General features: G+C 46.4%; 1 protein-coding gene across 7 annotated transcripts in view; it reads right to left on the bottom strand.

The window, feature by feature from the left end:
• Positions 1-13,024, bottom strand: part of znf423 (zinc finger protein 423) — a 341,953-nt gene that overhangs the window by 66,321 nt on the left and 262,608 nt on the right. The gene's annotated exons all lie outside the window — the stretch shown is intronic.

Here is a 13,024-nt window from a genome sequence, read left to right as displayed (position 1 = left end):
TAACCTAGTAAACCTATGCTGCACGCCCTCAATAGCAAGAATATCCTTCCTCAAATTTGGAGACCAAAACTGCGCACAGTACTCTAGGTGCGGTTTCACCAGGGCCCTGTACAACTGCAGAAGGACCTCTTTGCTCTTATACTCAACTCCTCTTGTTATGAAGGCCAACATTCCATTGGCTTTCTTCACTGCCTGCTGTACCTGCACGCTTCCTTTCAGTGACTGATGCACTAGAAATCTAAAATAGTGTCACAACATTTAATACGCGTTGTCAACTTATTTCCAAATTTTTCAACAATGGTGCAGCTTTCAATGTGCCTGGATAGAGTGGATGTGGAGAGGATGTTTCCATGAGTGGGAGAGTCTAGGACTGGAGGTTATAGCCTCAGAATTAAAGGATGTTCCTTCAGGAAGGAGGAGGAATATATTTAGTGAGGCTGTGGAATTCTGTGCCACAGGCGGCTGTGGAGGCCAAGTCAGTGGATATTTCTAAGGCAGAGATGGGTAGATTCTTGATTAGTACAGGTGTCAGGGGTTATGGGGAGAAGGCAGGAGAATGGGGTTAGGAGGGAGAAATAGATCAGCCATGACTGAATGGCGGAGTAGACTTGATGGGCCGAATGGCCTAATTCTGCTCCTGTCACTTATGACCCTGTGAGTGTAGTTTCAATTATTGCTGGGAAATTGATAAAACAAACATAAAACCTTCATCATCATCTTAGAAAAAGCTGTGGAGGGTCAGGGACAAGGTGAGAGGGGCAAAGTTTGTGGGTCGCTGGCTGTTTTCACAGGGGGTGGTGGGTGCCTGGAACCCGCTGCCAGGGGTGGCGGTGGAGGCAAATAGGGCAATGGTTTGTAAGAGGCTTTTAGATGGGCAGGGATACGCAGGGAATGGAGGGATACGGATCGCGTGCAGGCAGAGGACATTAGTTTATCTTGGCATCATGTTTTGTACGGACATTGTGGGCCGAAGGGCCTGTTTCTTGACTGTGTTTTTCAATGTTCGAAGTTTAAATGTTTATTAGTTAAAGCACAAACTTAGTTAAAACAGAAAATAAAGACTGCAGCTCCAATTATTCCTAGAAAATTGGTACAACATCAAAAAGGTCCAGCTTATTAGCAAAAATATTGAAGCGTATTGAAATAATATCTTTCATGTTGGCCTTCATAACGAGAGGATTTCAAACAGGTTCTGCAGTTGTATAGGGCCCTGGTAAGACCACATCTGGAGTATTATGTACAGTTTTGGTCTCCTAATTTGAGGAAGGACATCCTTGTAATTGAGGCAGTGCAGCGTAGGTTCACGAGATTGATCCCTGGGATGGCGGGACTGTCACATGAGGAAGGATTGAAAAGTCTAGGCTTGTATTGACTGGAGTTTAGAAGAATGAGAGGGGATCTTATAGAGACATATAAAATTATAAAAGGACTGGACAAGCTAGATGCAGCAAAAATGTTCCCAATGTTGGGCGAGTCCAGAACCAGGGGCCACAGTCTTAGAATAAAGGGGAGGCCATTTAAAACTGAGGTCAGAAGAAACCTTTTCACCCAGAGAATTGTGAATTTGTGGAATTCTCTGCCATAGAGGGCAGTGGAGGCCAAATCACTGGATGGATTTAAGAGAGAGTTAGATAGAGCTCGAGGGGCTAGTGGAATCAAGGGATATAGAACGGAGATGAGGAAGAACTTTTTCAGTCAGAGGGTGGTGAAGGTGTGGAATTCTCTGCCTCAGAAGGCAGTGGAGGCCAGTTCGTTGGATGCTTTCAAGAGAGAGCTGGATAGAGCTCTTAAGGATAGCGGAGTGAGGGGGTATGGGGAGAAGGCAGGAACGGGGTACTGATTGAGAGTGATCAGCCATGATCGCATTGAATGGCGGTGCTGGCTCGAAGGGCTGAATGGCCTACTCCTGCACCTATTGTCTATTGTCTATTGTCTATTGATATGGGGAGAAGGCAGGTATGGGTTCTTGATTGTGGATGATCAGCCATGATCACAATGAGTGGCGGTGCTGGATCGAAGGGCCGAATGGCCTCCTCCTGTACCTATTTTCTATGTTTCCATGTTTCTATGTTACATCTAGTGCGAAACATTTCAAAGCACCTAGAGGCATTAAAGTACTGATGTAGTATAGGCACTGCTGTAAGTGATGTGCAATTGTAGAATATACACGACACTTAATAGACACAAAAAGCTGGAGTAACTCAGCGGGGCAGGCAGCAACTCTGGCGAGAAGGAGTGGGTGACCTTTCGGGTTGAGACCCTTCTTCAGACGACACTTGGACAGCTACAAGCATGGGAAAGGTTGAGAGGGATAGGAACCAAATGCGAGTTAATGGAACTAGCTCAGATGGGGCACCTTGGTTGGCACGGACAAGTTGGGCCGAAGGGCCTGTTCCCGTGCTGTATGACATCGTTGGGATGTGGGAGGAAACCGGAGCACCCAGAGGAAACCCACACTGTCACAGGGTGGACATGCCAACTGTAAATTGTAAAATTCGCATACCGTCCGAACAGGTCCACGGATGATGCGGTCTCCCAGGTTCTACACACCGCTCTCTCTCATCTGGACAGCCAGGGGGGCTATGTGAGGATGCTGTTCATTGACTTTAGTTCAGCATTCAACACAATAGTCCCCAGCAGACTGGTTGAGAAGCTGCTGGAACTGGGGCTTAGCACCCCTCTGTGTGCCTGGGTCCTGGACTTTCTCACTGCCAGGCCCCAAGTGGTCAGGATGGGGGAACACACATCTAGCTCCCTCACCCTGAACATAGGATCCCCCCAGGGCTGCGTCCTTAGCCCCCTACTGTACTCCCTGTACACACATGACTGTAGGGCCAGGTTCAGCTCAAACTCCATCATCAAGTTTGCTGATGACACTGTGGTGGTGGGCCGGATCTCCAACAACGATGAGAAGGCCTACCGGGAGGAGGTGGCTGATCTGGCACTCTGGTGTCAGGACAATAGCCTCCTCTTGAATGTCACTAAAACAAAGGAGCTGATTGTGGACTTCAGAAGGGCTAAACATCCAAGGACGTACACGCCACTGGAGATAAATGGGTCTATTGTGGATAGGGTGAGCAGTTTCAAATACTTGGGAGTCCGCATCGCAGAGGATCTGACGTGGGCAACGCACATTGCCGCACTGGTGGGTAAGGCTAAGCAGCGCCTTTACCACCTTAGACAACTGAGGAAATTCAGAGTGTCGCTGAGGATCCTTCATTGCTTCTACTCTGGGGCTGTAGAGAGCATCCTGTCCGGCAACATTACAGTCTGGTTTGGGAACAGCTCTGCCCAGGACAGGATGGCCCTGCAGAGAGTAGTGCGTTCGGCAGAACGCACCATGGGAACTACACTCGTCCCCCTGCAGGACCTATACATCAGGAGGTGCAGATCCAGAGCAAGCAAGATCATGAGGGACCCCTGCCACCCCAGTAATGGACTGTTCCAGATGCTACGGTCAGGCAAACGCCTCCGCTGTCACGCTGTGAAAACGGAGAGGATGAGACGGAGCTTCTTCCCACAGGCCATCAGGACTGTCAACTTTGATAACCCCAGAGACTAAATTTTTGTCGACACTTTTTGTGCTATGTTTAGTAACTTATTAACTTTATTTATATGCTGTAACTGTAATTATTTTTGTGCACAACCCGCAGGCATTGCCACTTTCATTTCACTGCACATCGAGTATGTGTATGTGACAAATAAATTTGACTTGACTTGACTTGAATGCAACTGTAAAAAACAAGGTATAATTGTCCCGACTTTAGACTTTAAAGATACAACTCTGTGCAAACAGCACCCGAGGTGATGAACGAAGCCGGTTCCCAGGCGCAGTAGCTCTGTCAGCTGTGCCATTGTGCCGCCCTAAAGTACTGCACACACCGTGAAGTAAACTTTCACAAAACATGATTTGTCACAGACTTCAGGACACAACATTTTCATTCCAATTATTTCAAAGGAAGTGTAAACATCGTGGATTCTGTAAACCCGATATGTATCAGACTTTAGAGAAACAGTGCGGAAACAGGCCCTTCAGCCCACCTAGTCCGCGCCGACCAGCGATCACCGTATTCTTGCACTATCCTACACACTAGTATACTAGTGGTGCAGAGGTAGGGTTGCTTCCTTAAAGCGCCAGAGACCACCGTTCGATTCTGACTACGGGTGCTGTCTGTGCGGAGTTTGTACGTTCTCCCCGTGACCATGTGGGTTTTCTCCGGGTGCTCCGGTTTCCTCCCACATTGCGAGGACGTGCTGGTTTGTAGGTTAGTTGGCTTCAGCAAGGTGTAAAATTGTCCCTGGATAGCGTTAGCATACGGGCTGGTTGGCGCGGACTCGATGGGCCGAAGGGCCCGTTTCCTCGCTGTGTCTCGAAAGTCTAAAGTAGGGACAATTTACAATTTATAGAAGCCATTTAACCTTTGGAGTGCGGGAGGAAACCGGAGCACCCGGGGAAAACACGGGTGGTCACGGGGAGAACGTGCAAACTCCGTACAGGCAGCGCCCGTAGTCCGGATTGTGACTTCACCTGGAAAACGGCAGTGGGAATTGTGCCGTCCATTGCTGGCCTATCTCACCAATGCTTGTTTCAAAGTACACTTTTCCCTAGAAAGGCACACAAGGCTGACACCAGCATCATTCATTCTGCCCACTACAGCACTGTCATGTTAGGTGGCTGTCATGCACAGTCGACCAAGGCATTGGACATGCGGTAACTCAGCAAAATATGAAACGCAGCAAAATCTCAAAATAAAACACCAAGGAACAAGAGACCATTTCCAAAACCACCGGCCCGTGTCATGGGACGAAATCTTCTACATATTTGCTTGAGATGAGGCAGTGACACCGGATATATTTATATCAGAAAGGAAACAAGTTGTATTTTCAAATGTGTGCAGGAAGGAACTGCAGATGCTGGTTTACACCGAAGATAGACACAAAATGCTGGGGTAACTCAGCGGGACAGGCAGCATCTCTTGAGAGAAGGAATGGGTGACGTTTCGGGACAAAACCCTTCCTTAATCTGAGGAAGAGTTCCAACCCAAAGTGTTACCTGTTCCTTCTCTCCAGAGATGCTGCCCAACCTGCTGAGGTAAAACGCCAGCATTTTGTCTGCGTTTCCAAGTGCATGGATTTGGAAAATGTTTGTAGTGGCACAATGAAGACTCAGAGCAATTCGACTCCATCTTGCACTAAACGTCATACCTTTATTTGCCCAAACATACCCTGATCGTGTATCTGCACACTGTGGACGGCTTGATTGTAATCACGTGCAGTCTTCTCGCTGACTGCATTGCATTAACAGGGAGCTTTTCACTGTACCTCGGTACACGTGGCAATAATAAACTAAACTAACCTGTCAGAACTCTTTCATTTCCCCACAGACGCCGTAACGTTAACGGGGAATGCTTGCAAAGCCACCCTGCACCTAGCTGGAGGAGAAACTACTCAAGTGAGTTCCGAGACCACCAAAATATCTGCTCCCAAAGTTAAGACACAAAATGCTGGAGTAACTCAGCACGACTGGCAGCGTCTCTGGAGAGAAGGAATGGGTGACGTTTCGGGTCGACAAAACGTCACCCCATTCCTCCTCTCCAGAAATACTGCCTGTACCGCTGAGTTACTCCGGCATTTTGTGCCTATCGTGGGTGAAAACCAAAATCTGCAGTTCCTTCCTACACATATCTGTTGCCATTTCCTGACAGGTCACATACTGACGGTTTCATGCAGGAACAAGCAAAGGGTGGCAGCTCAGATGTGAACAGCATGGGCAAGATCACAGATGGGCCACCTTTTGCAGGTGTGATCACAGCAAACCTATCAGCATTCACTGTTGTTATTCTGTGAAACCGATAGAAATGTTGGGACTTCTTGCACCTGCGCAGTTTAACACAGATATCCCTCAAAGCCATTATGGGTAAATTCAAAACTCTTCCAGAATTTTGTGCCGCCTTCAGAATCAGAACCAGAATGACCTTTATTTGTCATCCAAAAAACAAGTCTTTTGGACGAGATTTCGTCACCCACAGTCCAACAATAAGAGCAATAGAATAAGCAATTACACAACCACAACCAACACACAAAAACAAAAAAAAAAGAAACGAAACATCCATCACAGTGAGTCTCCTCCAGTCACTTCCTCACTGTGATGGAAGGCCAGAATGTCATTTATCTTCCCCTGCCGTCTTCTCCCGCGGTCAGGCTGTTGAAGTTGCCACGTTCCAGGCCGCGCCAGCCGGTGAAAGGTAATGAAGAAAGCTTGACGCATTGCTGAAACTTTTTTTGGTATTCACAAACGAATCTTTGCTGTAAAATTTCTCCACTATTGAGCATGAGGTGGAAGTGGATTTTCCGAAAAAAAGTCCTGAGTCCTGACTGTTGCTCAGCAAGCTCCCTGGCAACAGAAAATCTGATATATGTGTGTGGGTTTTAATCGCAGCAATGCGGGGCAGTGGCAGAGTGCCAGGTTCGATCCTGACCACCTGTGTGGAGTTTGCACATTCTCGCTGCCAGCGCGTGGCTTTTCTCCGGGTGCTCCAAGTTTCCTCGCACACGCCAAAGACGTGCGGATTTGTAGGTTAATTGGCGTTTGTACATTGCCCTTGGTGTGTCGGATAGAACTAGTGTATTAGTGATCACTGGTCGGTGCGGACTCGGTGGGCCGAAGGGCCTGTTTCCCCACTGTATCTCTAAGTTAAACTGCACGAAACTAAAATAAACAAGCCAAAATAATAATAGATTTAGTTTAGTTTAGAGATACAGCGCGGAAACAGGCCCTTCGGCCCACCGAGTCCGCACCGACCAGCGATCCCTGCACATTAACGCTATCCCACACACGCCAGGGACAATTTACATTTTTATACCAAGCCAATTAACCTACAAACCTGGACGTCTTTGGAGTGTGGGAGGAAACCGAAGATCTCGGAGAAAACCCGCGCGGTCAAGGGGAGAACGTACAAACTCTGTACAGACAGCACCCGTGGTCAGGATTGAACCCGGGTCTCTGGCGCTCTAAGGCAGCAAATCCACCGCTGCCCCTTGAAACCAGAGATGTTATAAAACTTTTATTTTTTGGAAAGTTTATTTCCACATTTCAGAATCTACATTAATCTGCCTTGAACAATGAGATCTGGGAGAAATCAAAATGATTAGCTGTTCAGCCACCTTTAATGTTCTTGAGGATACCGCATATCAGAGACCTCAGGTCGATCAAATCAGTATTAGTACCCATCTGAAGAAAGGTCCCGACCCAAAACGTCACCCATCCTTTTTCTTCACGGATGCTGCTGAATTACTCCAGCACTTTGTGTCTATCTGTGGTACATACCAGCATCTGCAGTTCCATTCTATACATGCTCAAATTAGTAATAGCTGTTTTAAAAGGGTTAAGATTTTAGTTTACAGCTTTTGACAGACATTTTTGACATACAAACCTTCAGCAAAATGCCAATCTAATCATGAATGATGATATTATGCTCAAATGACAGTGTCACAACATTTCAAGAACAGCTTCTTCTCAGCAACCATTGAGCTCTTGAACACGACACAACATCAACTTTAACAACTATGATCTTCTATGGATCGTCTTTCCAGCAAAAAGCGAACTCTTCAACACTGGACAACAACAACGGTGTCTCGCATGGCTAAACACTAAAATAGCTGGGAAAGTGCAGATAACTCAGCTATCTTTCGATGCATGGATTCACTTTAGACACCAGGTACCAGCCTGAGTCACTGGATTTCGTTTAGTTCAGTTTAGAGATGCAGCATGGAAACAAGCCCTTCGGCCCACCGAGTCTCATATGTTGAAAGACTGGAGCGACTAGGCTTGTATACACTGGAATTTAAAAGGATGAGAGGAGATCTTATCGAAATGTATAAGATTATTAAGGGGTTGGACACGTTAGAGGCAGGAAACATGTTCCCAATGTTGGGGAGTCCAGAACAAGGGGCCACAGTTTACGAATATGGGGTAGGCCATTTAGAACTGAGATGAGGAAAAACTTTTTCAGTCAGAGAGTTGTGAATCTGTGGAATTCTCTGCCTCAGGAGGCAGTGGAGGCCAATTATCTGAATGCATTCAAGAGAGAGCTAGATAGAGTTCTTAAGGATAGCGGAGTCAGGGGGTATGGGGAGAAGGCAGGAAAGGGGTACTGATTGAGAATGATCAGCCATGATCGCATTGAATGGCGGTGCTGGCTCGAAGGGCCGAATGGCCTCCTCCTGCACCTATTGTCTATTGTCTATTGTCTCCACTGACCATCAATCACCCGTACACTAGTCCTATGTTATTCCACTTTCGCATCCTACACACTCGTGGTAACGTACAATTTTACAGAAGCCGATCAACCTACAAACCTGCACGTCCTTGGAGTGTGGGAGGAAACCGGAGCACCCGGAGAAAACCCACGCGGACACAGGAGAATGTACAAACTCCACAGAGACAGCATCGGCAGCCAGGATCGAACAGTGGCGCAAGCGGAAGAATCGCTGCCTCAGAGCACCAGAGACCCGGGCTTCTATCCCGACCACGGGTGCTGTCTGTACGGAGTTTGTACGTTCTCCCCTTGACCTGCGTGGGTTTTTCCCGGGTGCTCTGGTTTCCTCCCACACTCCAAAGAAGTACAAGTTTGTAGGTTAATTTGGCTTCTGTAAATTGTAAATTATCCCTGGAGTGTATGATGGTGCTAATGTACAGGGATCGCTGGTCGGCATGGACTCGGTGGGCCGAAGGGCCTGTTTCCGTGCTGTATCTCTAAACCAAAATTAGACTAAAACCAACCTCGACTGTGATCTTCAATGGACCGTGTCTTGGGTTGCATTACGAACTTCAGTCTAGCCCTATTATGGCTACCTGGTATTACGGTTATTAATATATTGTATTATGGATTATTATATATTTATCTGTGTGTGATTGCGTTTAGGTGCCTGTTAAGGTGCAGCAAGTAAGAATTTAATTACCCTATTGCCGGTACATATGACAATTAAACACTCTTAACTAGACCCTTGACTCTCTTTGACATTATATCTGTACGCAGACCGGGCATAGCATACATGTGTAGGAAAGAACTGCAGATGCTGGTTTAAATCGAAGGTAGGCACAAAATGCTGGAGTAACTCTGGAAGGAATGGGTGAAGTTTCGGGTCGAGACCCTTCTTCAGACTGAATATACAGCTCGTCATGTCCACACTGATCACAAAGATAGCTGCTTTAGGTGGATCCCATTCCCCAGCTGTCTGCTCACAGCCCAACAGGTTTCAGGGCATCAGGAGCTCACTAAGACACTGCTAAGCATGTTTGCTTCCAGCCTGGATGTTGCCAGGGCTCGAGGGTGTGAGCTACAGGGAGAGGTTGAGTAGGCCGGGTCTCTATTCCTTGGAGCGCAGGAGTATGAGGGGTGATCTTATAGAGGTGTATAAAATCATGAGAGGAATAGATCGGGTAGGTGCACAGACCCTCTTGCCGAGAGTAGGGGTATCCAGGACCGGAGGACATAGGTTTAAGGTGAAGGGGGAAAAAAATTATAGGAATTTGAGGGGTAACTTTTTCACACAAAGGGTGGTGGGTGTATGGAACGAGCAGCCAGAGGAGGTAGTTGAGGCAGGGGTTATCCCAACATTTAAGAAACAGTTAGACAGGTACATGAATAGGACAGGTTTGGAGGGATATGGGCCAAACGCAGGCAGGTGGGACTAGTGTATCCGGGACATGTTGGTTGGTGTGGGCAAGTCGGGCCGAAGGGCCTGCATCACTCGATGGCTCTATAACACTACTGAAATTGCACGATATTGTCATATGTATCTAAGTACAGTGAAATTCTTTTTATCGATTAGAGTTCAGTGCCAATCCGTGACAATCAGTGACATTAGGCACAATCACACCGTGTATAAAAGTATAAAATAGTATAAAATGTGTACAAAATAGTAGACCACATTGAATCAACACGCACTTTCAAGCAGTGAGTTTCATACCACCAGCACCCCTGGGGGAATCTTTTTTCCTCAAGTCCCTGCTAATCCTTCTACCAATTAACTAAAATCTGTGCCTCCTGTTCATTGAACTCTCAGGAAAAGTAAATAGATCTTTCTTATTCCGCCTGTACAGTCACTCATACTTTTATAGATTTCAATTAAATCTCCTCTTAACCTCCAAAGAAAACAATCTGAGCCCAGCCAATATCACCTCATAACTAATATTCTACAGTACTCACAAAATATCTCATAAAACTGCCCTGCGACTTTCAGGAGTTACCACCTTCATGTCATCTGGTGACCAGAACACAACGCATTATTTTATCCGTGGGCTAGCTCAGTGGCGCAGAGGTAGAGTTGCTGCCTCACAGCGCCAGACAACCGGGTTCCATCCTGACTACGGTGGTTGTCTGTACAGAGTTTGTACGTTCTCCCCGTGATCTGAGTAGGTTTTCTCCGAGATCTTCGGTTTCTTCCCACGCTCCAAAGAGGTGCAGGTTTACGGGTTAATTGGCTTTGGGTAAATGTAAATTGTCCCAGGTGTGTAAGACAGTGTTAGTGCGCGGGGATCGCTGGCCGGTGTGGACTCGGTGGTCCGAAGGGCATGTTACGGTGCTGTATCTCTAAACTAAACTAAACTAGACCAAATGATGATTTATATCATTCCATTAAGATTTCCTTCCTCTTCCATTCTCTCTGTCTTTGTCTTCTAAAGCACCTTAATCCTCCAGTCCTACATTTTTAACAATCTACTAGACCAAGCAGACCCGTTGGGCCCAAACCTCTCCTGTATTGGTATAGCACCCTCTCTTTCCCCCCTCCCCCTCTTCCCCCCCTCGCCCCTCCCCTCCCTCGGAGGTAGATTTAAACTTTAAAATGTGAATAACTTTAAAAATATAACACCGATTTCAATGAAACTTCTTCCATTAGCACCAAAGGGACGACGGTGAGTAAGTTGGACTAAAATTGTCGCGCTATCGTGTACCGTTTTGACTGTAGTTCAGGAACAAACGAACGAGAGTTTTAGTATATAGATCGACCTTCCCTGGTACCTTTCATTTTTTAGTATCCTGTTATTGATTAAACATTTCCTTCATTTAGTTTAGATTAGAGATACAGCACGTAAACAGGCCTTTCGGCCCACCGAGTCCGCGCTGACCGGCGATCCCTGCACACTAAAACTATCCGACACACACAGGGGACAATTTACAATCTTTACCAAAGCCAATTAACCTACAAACTTGTACATCTTTGGAGTGTGGGAGGAAACCGGAGCACCCGGAGAAAACCCACGCAGGTCACAGGGAGAACAGACAAACCCCGTACAGACAGCACCCGTATCCAGGATGGAACCCGGGTCTCGAGCGCTGTAAGGCAGCAACTCTACCGCTTCGCCACCGTGCCACCCTTGGCTTTGTTTAGCTTCCCAAATATTTATGTCACACATCACCAGATTGTTTTTCAGTTGCCAGTTTTTGCCCTCCTGATATCTTCCTGCAGTTCACAATTATTCCCTCACTATCAATTACAATGTTAAATTTGATATAATCTGGAAATATCTTAACTATGCTTCAGTATTTGAAATCCAAGTCCGTATAACTCTCGGTCCAAATTCAAGTCCTATAACCTATTCAAGTCCATTAAACTAAACTGAACTACAGTCCACACCGTAAAAAGGTAACTATAACAAAAGTCTAGAGCACACTGGGGTCTTGAGAACTGCAGGCGCTGGAATCCTCAGTAAAACACAAAGTGCTGGAGGAACACGACCTAAAACGTCACTTGCGTGTTGTGGCAAGGAACTGCTGATGCTGGTTTATACCAAAGATAGATGCAAATAGCTGGGGTAACTCAGCGGGTCAGGCAGCATCTCTGGAGAAAGGGAATAGGTGACGTTTTGGGTCGGAAACTTTCTTCAGACTAAAACGTCAATTACCCATGTTCTCCAGAGATGCTGCTTGACCTGCTGAGTTACTCCATTATAACTCATGTTTATTCTGAAAATTAAAAACCATTTCATGGTTCCCTGGAACATCCTTGTCATAATTCATGACGCTTCCCAGTAAGAACTAAAATTATATTTTGGTATCCGATATAAACGTTTATTTCAAAATTGAAGGTGGCATGTTGCCGTGGTGATTTTTATGGGTTTGTGGGTTTTGCAAATTTCAGAAACATCTATAATTTTTCTCCTACATCATAGAGATTCAGGCTGTTTTAAAATTTTAAGTGAAGTCACTTCAATCAAAGCATGAAATCTACCACTGGGTTTACTGAGACGGGAGTAAATACTACTAAAACACTAATATGTACGCAATGCTACTGAAATAAGCAGCATGTTCTGACACACTTAAGTCTATGTGTTATCTCCATTTATTGGTTGGACATACAGGCCTCAATACAGTCAACCTATAATCTCTGGTGTTATCCTGTTTTATATATTGCTAATCTTTTTTAGCATCGGGTTTTAAAGTGTTCAATCTCACAAAATGGTGTTCCGGGACAAGAGAAAGATACACAGAGTCATAGAGTGATGCAGCGTGCAAACAGGCCCCTCGGCCCAACTTGCCCACACCGGCCAACATGTCCCTGCTGCACTAGTCCCACTTGTCTGCGTTTGGCCCATATCCCTCCAAACCTGTCCTATGAAGATGAGCGTAGGAAACAGAAATCTATAGGTACAAAGATCTGGCCTGTTCACTCGTAGTTTGTATATTTGATTTACTTTCCCCAGGGGAAAAATACAGAAAGACAATGGCCGGCACAGCGGTAGAGTCGCTGCCTCATGGCGCCAGAGACCCGGGTTCCATCCTGACTACGGGTGCTGTCTGTACGGAGTTTGCACGTTCTCCATGTGTCCTGCGTGGGTTTTCTCCGAGATCTTCGGTTTCCTCCCACACTCCAATGACGAACGGGTTACTTGGCTTGGGGGTATAAATGCAAATTGTCCCGAGTGTGTGTAGGGTAGTGTAGGTGTGCGGAGATCGCCGGTCGGCGCGGACTCGGTGGGCCGAACGGCCTGTGTTTCCGCGCTGCTTCTCGAGACTAAACT

The sequence above is a fragment of the Rhinoraja longicauda genome, chromosome 6 (assembly GCF_053455715.1).
Source record: "Rhinoraja longicauda isolate Sanriku21f chromosome 6, sRhiLon1.1, whole genome shotgun sequence".
Lineage (NCBI taxonomy): Eukaryota > Metazoa > Chordata > Chondrichthyes > Rajiformes > Arhynchobatidae > Rhinoraja > Rhinoraja longicauda.
The sequence above is the reverse complement of the archived record's forward strand: the minus strand, read 5'-3'. Positions and strand labels throughout refer to the sequence as shown.